Genomic DNA, 12428 nt, shown 5'->3' with positions numbered 1-12428 from the left:
CTTGGCTAACTGTATGGCTCAAGAGGTTTATCTTGTGGCCTGTCTTGGCCTTCAACATGCCTTCCTCACTAAGCTTAACCACTTCTGGCTTTTGATGTAAAGTGAGAGACATGCAACTCTCCCTTTCCCTTGAACACTAAGAGGTAATGGTAGGGTTATAAATTGGCCTAATTTCTATATTGCTATGTCTCAGGGAATAGGGAGTCTTGAGAAGAGGGAGAGAGATGGGGGAATGGCTGGTTGGTGAAACAGTCAGAACACATACATTTATTAAGTTTGCCATCATATATGGGTACAGTTCATGGCTCCCAAAACAATTATAATAGTAACATCAGGACTTCCCTGGTAGCACAGTGGTTAAGAATCCGCCTGCCAATGCAGGGGACACGGGTTCGAGCCCTGGGCCGGGAAGATCCCACGTGCCATGGAGCAACAAAGCCTGTGCGCCACAACTACTGAGCCTGCACTCTAGAGCCCGCGAGCCACAACTACTGAGCCCACGTGCCGCAACTACTGGAGCCCCCGCGCTTAGAGCCTGTACTCCACAACAAGAGAAGCCACTGCAATGAGAAGCCTGTGCACGGCAACAAAGAGTAGCCCCCGCTCGCCGCAACTAGAGAAAAGCCCGCACGCAGCAATGAACACCCAACGCAGCCAAATTTTAAAAAAGCAACCAGTAACATCAAAGATCGCAGATCACCATAATGAACATAATAATGAAAAAGTTTGAAATATTACAAGAATTAGCAAAATGTGACACAGAGACATGAAGTGAGCAAATGCTGTTGGAAAAATGGTGCCAATAAACTTGCTCCTTGCAGGGTTGCCACAAACCTTCGATTCGTAAAAAATACACAGTATCTGTGAAGCACAACAAAGCGAAGCACAAAAAAACAGGGTATGCCTGTAATGTGCTGTTTGTCAGTTTAATTCTCAGGCTACAGCCACTGAACCGAAGAAGAGCAGAAGACAAGCACTGCCTTTCCTACACATACTTAACAAAGGCACTCAAGGCAACAAAGACTTGCTCACCACTCAGTGTGCCCCTGTCTCTGCTCTGGTCCTTGCTCATGCATAGCCTTCTACTTGTGTTGTACTCCTCAACCCAGCCAGTGAAAACTCAGTGCAACTCTACCAGTGCAAATTCAGCCAACCTTACATTACACTGAAATGCCAACTCCACTCGCAAGGGTCTCATCTCTGTGACTCTTGTGACCTGTGTCCCAATTTACACCTTTCTTAAGGCCTTTCTCCCATTCTACTTTGTATTCTTGTTCTTTGTGTATTTGTCTGGTTCTCGTCCCTCACCCCCATCAGATAGGAAGCTGCTTAGATGGGGGATGGAATTTTCCCTGCAACACCCAACACTGTTTATGGGCCCATAAGAGGCCTTGGAATGTTTGCTGAGATGGATTAAATTGAATGATGGGACAGCATCTCCCTGAAGAATCAACAGTTCACTTTGTTCTACATCTCTATAGTTCATAAAGCTGGTTTTTTTAACTTTATTTTGAAATTTTTTAAACTAGAAAAAAATTGGTGAGAATAGTACAATTAACTCCAATATACGTACCCTTACCAAGTGACTGTTGATTCATCAATTGCTAATATTTGCTACAATTGTTTTAATATCTCTCTCTATCCATCTAGCTAGCTAGCTATAATGATCATTATTTTTAGTTATTGAACCATTTGAGAATAAATTACAGACATTGTGTCTTGTGTCACTTTACCCCTAAATACTTCATTGGTACCTCCTAAATATAAGGACATTCTCTTGTACCATGATCCAATGAAGGAAATTTAACATTGATATGATGCTATTTACTATCTACATATACAGTCCCTATTCAAATTCCCCAATTGTCCCAATTATGTCCTTCACAACCATTTTTTTCATTCTCATTGTCTACTGAAAAAAATGTACAACCTAAACGTTGAGAATTATGTTTTATTTGGAGGACTTTCTTTTTTTTAATATTTATTTATTTATTTGGCTGTGCTGGGTCTTCATTGCAGCATGCAGGATCTTTTAGTTGCGGCCTGTGGGATCTAGTTCCCTGACCAGGGATTGAACCCAGGCCCCCTGCATTGGGAGTGCGGAGTCTTAGCTACTGGACCGCCAGGAAAGTCCCTCAGAGGACTTTCTGAGCACTCAAGCCCGGGAGTAGCCTCGCAGATGGCTCTGAGGGACAGCTCCAAAGAGGTCAGGGAGGATCCAGGGTATACAGGCGTTTAGCAACAAAGACCTGGTAGCTGGCATATCAAAAGATTACTGTTGGCAGACCTTCCTGGTCTTGCCGGCTGTTCCCTTGCAGCGTACTTAATAAATCTCGCTTTCTACACTCAAAAAAAAAAAAAAATCCTGTTAATTAAAGAAAACAACCAGACATCTGAAGGTAATGAATTTGGTGCTTTTCTATATACGGGAAGATGCAAGAGTCTGGGCTCACTGAAATCATTCCTTTGATAGGCACCTTAGCTATCCAGGGCCAGGATCCAGTTCTTTCCCATCCTGAGTTCCACGGGGCTCACCCTCGGGGGTGCCTGTAATGTGACGGCTTGATGGCTGCAGCATCCTTTGTTTACTGATAGGGCAGGTGACATTTTTGATTCACATCATCTATGTGTTGCATTTAGTTGTATCACTTTAGTCTCTTACAATATCGAACAGTTTCTCCCTCTTTCATTCTTAAGGCATATTAGTTATTTGTAAAATAGCCTTTGACTTGACTTTGCTGTCTCAGGTTATGCATCTGGGGGGGCAGGAAGGCCCCGAGAGTGAGGCTGTGCCTTTCACAGCACACAGCAGCTGGAGGCACACACGAGGTCAGTTTGTCCCATTATTGGTGACGTTGACTTTGATGATCTGGTTAAGGTATCTGCCGGGTTTCTCCACTGAGAAGTTACAGTTTTTCCTTTTGCAATTATAAGCAATCTGCTGAAATGACTTAGCATTTCAGAGACTGTGAAAATATCCTGCTCCCTGTCTGATGATGATTCTTGCCTGGCTCTGATGTGCCTGCCAGTCATTCAAGGAAAGTGGAGTTGGTCGGCGGCCCGGAGCTGAGGCTCTGGACATCACAGAGCCGGGATGGGCAGAGAAGGAGAAGCACTGGGGACAGGAAACTGCGTGGACGGCAGGGCAGGCAGCCTGAGTGCTAGTGCTGGGAGCTGAGCTGCAGCTCACTGAGGTGTGGGTGGCAGTCACACCACACCAGGCACCTCAGGGCAGCCTCAAGGGTACTGGCCCCTTCACCAGAATCATGACCTGGAGAGGGACCAGTTTGCAGGAAGCAGGAAGACCATCCTTTCCTCCTTATTCCCTGGTGGCCCCTAGTGCTCAGTGGGGCGGAGGGGGGAATGCCTTAGAAGCATTATTTCCAGAATATTTCCAGGGGGCCCCCAGCGAATCGGAAGGGTTCCAGACCTCTGGGCCTGGCCTGGCCTTCCTTCCCAGCCAGGCTCCCTCACAGCCCCCTGCCTGTTTGCTCCACTCCTTACAAATATCTGCTCTGCTGTTGTACACAACCCTGGGCTGGCAGTCACGGTGGAAAGTAAGGGGTGCACACCCACAGGACACACACAGCCTGGGACAAACTGGCCACGAGTTCTTGTGTGCTGGACAGAAGGTGTATTCATTTTCTGTGGCTGCCGTAACAAATGACCACAAATGGGGGACTTAACACAAAAGGAATTTATTCTTTTACGGTTCTGAAGGTCAGAAGTCTGAAATCGAGGCGTCAGCAGGGCCGGGCTCTTTCTGCAGGCTCCAGGCGAGAATCTTTCCTCGCGTCTTCCAGCTTCTAGTGGCTGCTGGCAATCCTTGGCTTCCTTGGCCGTATCCTCCAGTTTCTGCCACTGTGGTCACATGGCCTCCTCTTCCTCTCTCTTATAAGGAAACTTGTCATTGGATTTGAGGCAGGATCCTAGGGACATCTAGACAATCCCAGATGATCTCACAGTGAGATCCTTAACTTATTTACATCAGCAAAGAGCCTTTTTCCACATAAGGTCACACTCACAGTTTCTGGGAGTTAGTACATATCTTTTGGGGGCCACCAGTCAACTTGCCATGGAAGGAATTCATGTATGCTCTTGTGTATACGTTAGTTTTCCACATATTTCTCTAACAAATTCTATATTGATGATTAGGAGTAATTAAAATAGTCCCTGATGGCTATTTGGGGCCTACCCAAATATTTCTGTCCTCCCCCTGCCACACATATACACACACACACACGCACATGCACAAAATAACATATCTACACAGAGATGTTTACACATTGTACCCAGGTCCTTGTACAGAAATCTGCATGTATGCTGTATTCATTCATTTGACACATGTTTATTGAGTGCCCACCACGTGCCAGGCCCTGTGCAGGCACTGGAAACACAGCAGTGAACAAGTCAGCAAGCCCACACCTTGTTTACATTCTGGTAAAATATTTACACACACACACACAAAGAGCATAATACGGATGCAGAATCTGCAGGGCTTTTCCATGCCCAGGGCTCCCAGAAGGGCTGAAGTCAGCAATTCTAGGCCACAGGCAGCAGGGGAATGTGAAGGCCCTTAATGCAAATAAAGTCACCAGCAAAGTCATTTTTAAAACAACAAATCCTTGATTAAGTGAAACATTTGTGGGCAGGGGTGAACCCCAACCCCAAAATCTCTGCACTGCTGTGGAGGGGCTCAGAGTTCTGGGGTGTGAGATGGAGGAGTCTGAGCAAAGGGACCAGCTGGGCCTTGAACAGCCAGAGAGGCCTGAACACACGCACATGCTGGATTTGAGGTGGGTTCAAAGGACAAGGTGGGCAGGGCCACTTGGAGGGGAAAGATCCTGACTACAAGAGACACAGCCAGAAGCTGGGGGTCAGCCGTTGGCAATGATGTGCAGGATAAGGTGAGACTGATGACTATATCCTGGCATTATCTATCAAAACCGGCACTCACATTAGTGCAGAGGACGTGTGAAGTGGCAAGCTGGCTAGGCTGATCTACAGACTCCAAAATTCCCTTTCCAGTATGTTCCAGTTAGGGTGGGCTACCAGCGATGCTCTCTCATGAGAGTCAGAGGATGGAAGGAAGGCAGCACCTACTGTATAGCACACAGTTTCTCCCCGTTATTCACTTAATTGTTCATCTTTTCCCCCTGGATCTTCCTTCCTGTGTGCCTGTGAACAAGCTTCCGGCTGTGCCTTTGGAGCTCTAGCCTGCTTTTGACCTTCCCTTCCTTTATTTAGTGAAAACTGTGAGTAGTATGCTGCTAGTTTTTCTTTCTTTCTGACATTTTTTTAAAATGTCACATCTTGAGTGAGTAAGAAGTGGATCATTTCTAGACCAGAGCTTCAGAACAGACCACTATCTTGGCTTTTCTTGGCCCTTTGTATTTTCATATAAATTTAGAATTAGCTTGTCAAGTTCTATTAAAAAACATGTTGAGAAACAGACTCACAAACATAGAAAACAAACTTATGGTTACCAAAGGGGAAATGGGGAGGGGGAGGGATAAATTAGGAGTTTGGGATTAACAGATATACACTACTGTATGTAAAATAGATAACCAACAAGGACCTACTGTATAGCACAGGGAATTATATTCAGTATCTTGTAATAATCTATAATGGAAAAGAGTTGGAAAAAGAATATATATATGTGTGTGTGTGTGTATATATACATATATACACACACACATGTATGTGTAACTGAATCACTTTGCTGTAAACCTGAAACTAACACATTGTAAATCAACTATACTTGAATAAAAAGTTGTCTGTTTTGAAAAAAAAAGAGAAAGTAAAGACCTAAATAAATAGAATATAATCATTTAAAAATTATAAATAAATACATAAATTTTACAAAATAAATAAAAATCATAATTTAAAAATGAAACAAATACCAAAAAAAGAAGGAAAAAACACGTTGAGATTTTGATAAGGATATGTATAATCTAGAAATCAATTTGGGGAGAACTGATCCTTAAAATATTGTTTTCCAATCTATGAACATGGCATATTTCTCTAGCCTCAGACATAGATCAACGAATACAAAAGAAGATATCAAAATGGTGGGATTGTTGGCTCAGTGGACACCCCACAGGAATGACTGGCTGGCACTGCTCGCCTTTTAGTTGCTGCCCTTGCTCCTTGCTTCCCGCTTCCAGGCTGCCAGGTTTTCATGTGACCTTGTCCGCTGCCCACAGCTGATTGGCTCAAGAGAAGGCACCTGCCTCAAGCTGATCCAATGAATGCCTTCTCCCAGATTTTTTGAACCAGAGACTGATAGAGAATTGAAACAGGCTCTTGTTGGTGTCTGAGGTTGTAAAAATATAAAATTTAGGAGCTCTCTACAATCATGTTTCAGATGATCTGGACTGAAGGATTAGAGGCAGATGCATTGCTGAGAAAAAAGAGTGAAGCTCAGAGAGGCATAGAAACAAGACAGAGAGGCTGGTGGTGTTTGAGTCTCCGACTCCATATAGTTTCTGAGGCCCACTTGCATTCTTGCTCCTGGGTTCCAAGACACCCATGTTCCAAGAGATCCATTGGTTCCAAGGGTCCAGTGTTCCTTAAAGATAAATTCATCTTCAGGCTTAAGCTATTTTGAGTTTCTACCACTCACAACCAAGAGTCCTACCTAATGCAGTTGGGTAGACTGAAAACGGGTATTCTCAAACAGATTCCAGGTAAGTGAGCCTCGGCACCTGGCCTTAACAGGCTCACAATTTGGACTGCAGTCTGGTGCCCTTAGAGAGAACCTTCTGTAGCACAGGCCAGCACTCTTTTCCCCTCCTCTGCAGGAATTCTGCTGCCTCTCTTGGGATAATTAATCAGAGGTGATCGCCCTTAACCTCCTTTTTACACAGGATTTATCTATTCTAAGCACTTGCCTTATTTTTATGTGTGGATGGCAAACTTTGGTTAGAATTTAATTACCATATTTGTCACTATGATCACCCAGATGATCACTTGAGGGCTGTTATAGGCCCAACTGGCAAGTGTCCCATGGGTCAAGATATCAAGAGGCCCCCAAAATAAGATGCAAGCTCCAGATGGGACTTCAGGAGAAATACTAAAAGTCTCCACCACTTCTGCCACTCTTGATAATGACCCTATGCACCATGAGGCAGGGGTTGTTATAGTGACAGGAGAGTCAGCCTCTGAGTTTTCAGGAGATTGGAGGGAAGAATTTTGGAGATACGGTGCTGCAGGGAAAGGGTTTGTCCTATATATACAGACAGTCCTCAACTTTGCTAAATTCAAGACTTAAACAGTCTACACATTCATACATTTCATACACTATACACGGACAGACCTAATGCACTTTTCAGAGCCTGAATTTGCACTTTTATCTCTCATCTGACTCTGGATGATTTCAGGCTAAGTCCTGGGGGTGCTACGTGGCTGCCAAGAGTCCCATTTCAGCATCACCAGTGGTCATCATTCTCAGGACAGCAACTGATGTCGTTATTTAAATATCTAATTGAAGAGAAAAATACTATACAAATGACAGTGCTGGTCAGTGATAAGAAACAAAGGTCTCATGAACTTAACCCAGTCGAGACAGAAGTGGGAATGATGAGCTGAACTAAAATTGGTGACTCTTTAGCTTCAAGTCAGGTGTTTACCACACTGAAACTAGTCAATTGCATGTTTATTTGTGAAGGAAAAAAAAAAATTAACTTTTGTAGGACAATAAAAGACCCAGTAGACTGGGAAAATGCATTCTTTTGGACAGGGCCTGAAATGGTGTATGGCCTGCTTCCACGGCCTTGGGAAGCATGATAAAGATAGTCCAGTTTTCTATGATTCTAAAAGGCAGCCTATCGTTGGCATTTTCTAAGTTACTTTGACAGCTCCAAGAAGGTTCTGGTCACTAAACTTTAACAGGGTTGTAAAAATTGTATCACGTTCCAAACTTTCTAAATCAAGATTATATTATTTTTGTTAAAAACAAGACAACAGGCCCAAAATGGAGTCACTTATACTAAGCCCCATGACACCTAAGTGAGACTTAATAATTATAGTTTTGGGGACTTCCCTGGTGGTGCAGTGGTTAAGAATCCACCTGCCAATGCAGGGGACACGGGTTCGAGCCCTGGTCCCGGAAGATCCCACATGCTGTGGAGCAACTAAGCCTGTGTGCCACAACTACTGAGCTTGTGCTCTAGAGCCCGCGAACCAAAACTACTGAGCCCACGCACCACAACTACTGAAGCCCACGTGCTCTAGGGCCCGCATGCCACAACTACTGAGCCCGCGTGCTGCAACTACTGAAGCCTGCGCACCTAGAGCCCATGTTCTGCAACAAGAGAAGCCACCGCAATGAGAAGCCTGTGCACCGCAATGAAGACCCAACACAGCCAAAAATAAATAAACAAATTATAAACTTATTAGAAAATAATAATAATTATAGTTTTGGCGTCTCCTGGAAATCAAATCTTAAATCAGTCAATGAGGAATTACCTGGTCAGTGAGGTAATCTGCCTGATAGACCCCTTCTCTCCCCTAAAGAAAGGTGACCTTGCTGAAACCAATCCACTTTTTGCTAGTTTAACTTCCTTACCCCCTTCCTTCTGCCAGTAAGTCTTTTATTCTGTACAGCTCCTGGGAGCTCCTTTCTATCTGCTAGATGGGATGCTGCCCGATTCAGGAATCATTGAATAAAGCCAATAAGATCTTTAACATTTCCTCAGTTGAATTTCTTAACACCCTGTAACATAAATATCTCTGCAACTGTCAATCTATATCTAGATGATGATAGAGAGATGACAGATACACAGATAGATGATAGATAGGGAACTATTCTCTGAGACTTATAGAACCTTTAATCAATGATGTCTGGGTCTGATTCTCTGGGAGAAAAAGGATCCAGACCTCAAGGACTGAGGATGGGGACTCTAGAATTTCTGAACCGATGAGTTAAAATAGCTTGGGAATGTGCTGTCTGTTGGGGAATAGCCACATGAGAACACATTTTACTCATTAATGCTGATGCAGGCCAGATTGCTTTCCAAGAAAGCCCGCCCTGTCACTTTTTCCAGCCACTCTTGTCCGAGGACACAGAGGAAATTAAGAGAGCCTGGGTATTCTTGGAAGGAATGCTATGCCTGAGCTTGGTGGCCAGAGTTTCAGCAGGGGTGTGTGCAATGCAGGAAGTGATGACAGAAAGAGCAACTCCCTGGGTCCTCCAGGCAAGAGAAGGGGATTCGGCAACTGGCGACTCCCAGAGACAACAGTTCCCCAGGTTTGGAGGCCTGAGAAGATTCCACTCCAGAATTCAAGTATGACCCTATTTCCCCTGTGCTTCTGAAACATGGCCAGGGATCATTTGGTAGCCAATTATTCTCTTTCAAGAGATTCTGCAACTTGGATAGTTGATTTGGAAGGAAGCAGCTAAGTACCCAGTAAAGTTAGCCCAGGGGACCTTAACTGAGAACACATCACCTGGAGAGACGTCTCAAAAGTCATAGGCCCTGAACCCACTGAATCAGAAATCTGGGGCCTAGACCCATGTAGTTTGGGGAAGGTTGTGGAGATTCTAATGCAAGCCCCGAGTTAAGGGCCAGTGCAAGAGAATACTGTGCCAGTAAGGCCAGGCCATGGCCTTGATATTTTTTTTTTCTTTTTATGTTAAAAATGTCAGTTTCGGGACTTCCCTGGCGGTCCAGTGGTTAAGACTCCACACTTCCACTGCAGGAGGCACGGATTTGATCCCTGGTCAGGGAACTAAGATCCCGCATGCCGCCGTGTACTAGACCAGGCTTCCCATTTCAATGAGCATACAAATCACATATCTTGTTCAAGTGCAGATTCTGATTCAGCAGGTCTAGGGTGGGGGCCTGACAATTTACATTTCTAACAAGTTCCCAGGTGATGCTTATGGTACTGGTCCATGGTCCACACTTTGAGTAGCAAGGGGGCTGGGTCAGTGGTTCTTAACCTGGGGCGATTTTGTCATCAACACCCCCAGGGGACATCTGGCAGTGAGAAATGTCTGGATATGTTTTTGCTTGTCAACTGGAAGTGGAGGGTGTTAACCACCTAGCTGGTAGAGGCCAGGGACACTGCTAAACATCCTACAGTGCATGGACAGTGCCCACAGCAAAGAATTATCCAACCAAATTGTCTGTGGCTCTGAGGTTGAGGAACCCTGGGCTAAAACCAAATACAGAATTTATAAGGTTTCTGAAAAGTAGTTACTTTAGTCTTAACTCTTTGCCCCGTCAAAGGTCTGAAAAGGTTGGCAACTGGATTTAAGGAGGAAAATTTGGGGAGAGAATTTTCTGGAAGGAGAGGTGTGTTTGCTTCACATCTAGTGACTGAAGAAAAGGATTCCTCGGAGAACTCACCCAAGTACCCAAGCCTCAAAGATCTGGCTTTAAACATTCCACAAATCCGAAACCAACTCACAGCAGTAGTGCTCAAATAAGAACTTTCCCGTTTCCCTTTTCTCTCTTCCCTTTTTTGTATTCCATGTCCAAGCTAGCTACTCAAAAGTTAACTACTCGGACTCCATTCCCCACTTCAGGCTTCCCACCTGGGTCCCAGATTACAGGCTTCACCCTGAGAATCCTCTCACCTCTTCTTAAGTCCCACCAGGTTTTCGGGGCCTCACTGAAACACTTTCCTTGACCATCCTAGCCTGGGGTGGTCTGGCTTTTTTTTTTCTGTTTTTTCTAGATGCTGTCACAGCACTCTATGTATGCCCCTGTGACCACAGTTCTCTTCGCATTGTATTCTTTAAAAAAAAAAAACAGCTTTATAGAGATGTAATTCACATTCCATACAATTCACCCATTTAAAGCATACCATTCAATGGTTTTTAGTATATTCAGATATATGCGCAACCATCACCATAGTCGATTTTAGAACAACTTCAGCACCTCCAAAAACTAAATCCTGTACCTTTAATTATTACCCCTCATCCTCCATCTCCCTCTAGTCCTAAGCAAACATTAATCTACTCTCTGTCTCTATAAATTTCCCTATTATAGACATTTCATACAAATGGAATAATATAATATATGGTCTTTTGTAACTGGCTCCTTTCACTTAGCATAATGTTTTCAAGGTTTATCCATGTTGTAGCACGTATCAGCACTGCATTCCTTTTTATGGCCAAATAACATTTCATTGTATGGGTATGCTACATTTTGTTTATCCATTCCTCACTTGATGGACATTTGGGTTGTTTCCACCTTTTAGCTATTGTGAATAATGCTGCTGTGACATTTGTGTACAAGTTTTTGTGTGGACATATGTCTTCATTTCTCATGGGGATGTATGTAGGAGTGGAATTGCTGGGTCACATGGTAACCCTATGTTCAGTCATTTCAGGACCTGCCAGACTGTTTTCCACGTAGCTGCACCATTTCACACTGCCACCCGCAGTGTCTGAGGTTTCCACTTTCTCCACATCCTCATCAACACTCATGTGTTTTTCTGATTAGCCATCTTGGTCATATGAAGTGGTATCTCACTGTGGTTTTGATTTGCATTTCCTTGGTGGCTAATGATGTTGAACATCTTTTCACATGCCCTTGGGCCATTTGTATTTCTTCCTTGGAGAAAAGTCTATTCAGATCCTTTTTTGCCTATATTTTAATTGGATTATTTGTTTGTTTGTTTTTATTATCATTGCACTGTAAGAATTCTTTATATATTCTGCAGACAAGTCACTTATCAGACATAAGATTTGCAAATATTTTCTTCCATTCTGTGGGTTATCTTTTCATTTTCTTGATAGGGAGCAAAGATAGTCCATAGAGGAATCATATGTTGGGCAAAAATATCCAGGTCCTAGTGTCCCTGTCATACATATCATGGTCTGGGGCTGCCCAGTAAGACCCTGGCCTCAGTGTGAAAGCTGAGGCAGATCGTGAGATGCAGACAGCTGGAGGCTGTCAGCTACCTGCACACCTGGCAGCTGAAGGACACGTTCTTTCTTGAGGGAGATCCAACTATCACATCTCCATGGCTCCCAGCGCCTTTTGTTTCTAAAAGGATAATCCCATAAAATATATTTTCTTTCTCTTTTTTTTTTCTTTTTTTCAGAAGCAAGATGAGGAGAGGCAGTGTTTCTTCAGATACAAACAGAGTCCTCAGCCTGGGTCCTGCAAGCCAAGAGTGTCTGTAATGTGCCCTGGTGGTATTCCTGGGATGAAGCAGTGTACCCAAGGGAGTAGCTCCGAGTGGCCCAGGGAGGCCAGATGCTAAACAGACCTGGAGTCCCAAATGTACCAAAGACCCTTGAGCACAGGTCCCTTGGAGCAGAATGTTTGAGAAACCTGCAGGCCTGGATTGTGGGTGAAGACGGAAGAAGACAGACAGACAGAACCAGCGTCAAGGGTGAAGCCAGGTTGTCTCCTAGGTGAGTGAGCCTGGCCTGGGGCCTGTACTCTGGTGGGTAAAAGAGTCCCCAC

At 44.2% G+C, this 12428-nt stretch overlaps 1 protein-coding gene across 3 annotated transcripts in view; it reads right to left on the bottom strand.

Annotated features, from left to right (window-relative positions):
• Nucleotides 1-12428, bottom strand: part of CRCP (CGRP receptor component) — a 129038-nt gene that overhangs the window by 36169 nt on the left and 80441 nt on the right. Inside the window, exon 7 of one of the 3 annotated variants that reach the window (XR_013831657.1) lies at nucleotides 3764-6571. The exons of the other annotated variants lie outside the window; for them this stretch is intronic. The gene's annotated coding sequence lies outside the window, so the exon portion shown is untranslated. Of the gene's footprint in view, nucleotides 1-3763; nucleotides 6572-12428 lie in introns of those variants that run through there. 3 annotated transcript variants of the gene reach the window in all.

The sequence above is a fragment of the Stenella coeruleoalba genome (genome assembly GCF_951394435.1).
Source record: "Stenella coeruleoalba genome assembly, chromosome: 15".
Lineage (NCBI taxonomy): Eukaryota > Metazoa > Chordata > Mammalia > Artiodactyla > Delphinidae > Stenella > Stenella coeruleoalba.
Note: the sequence above shows the minus strand (reverse complement) of the source record. Positions and strands in the feature narration are given on the sequence as shown.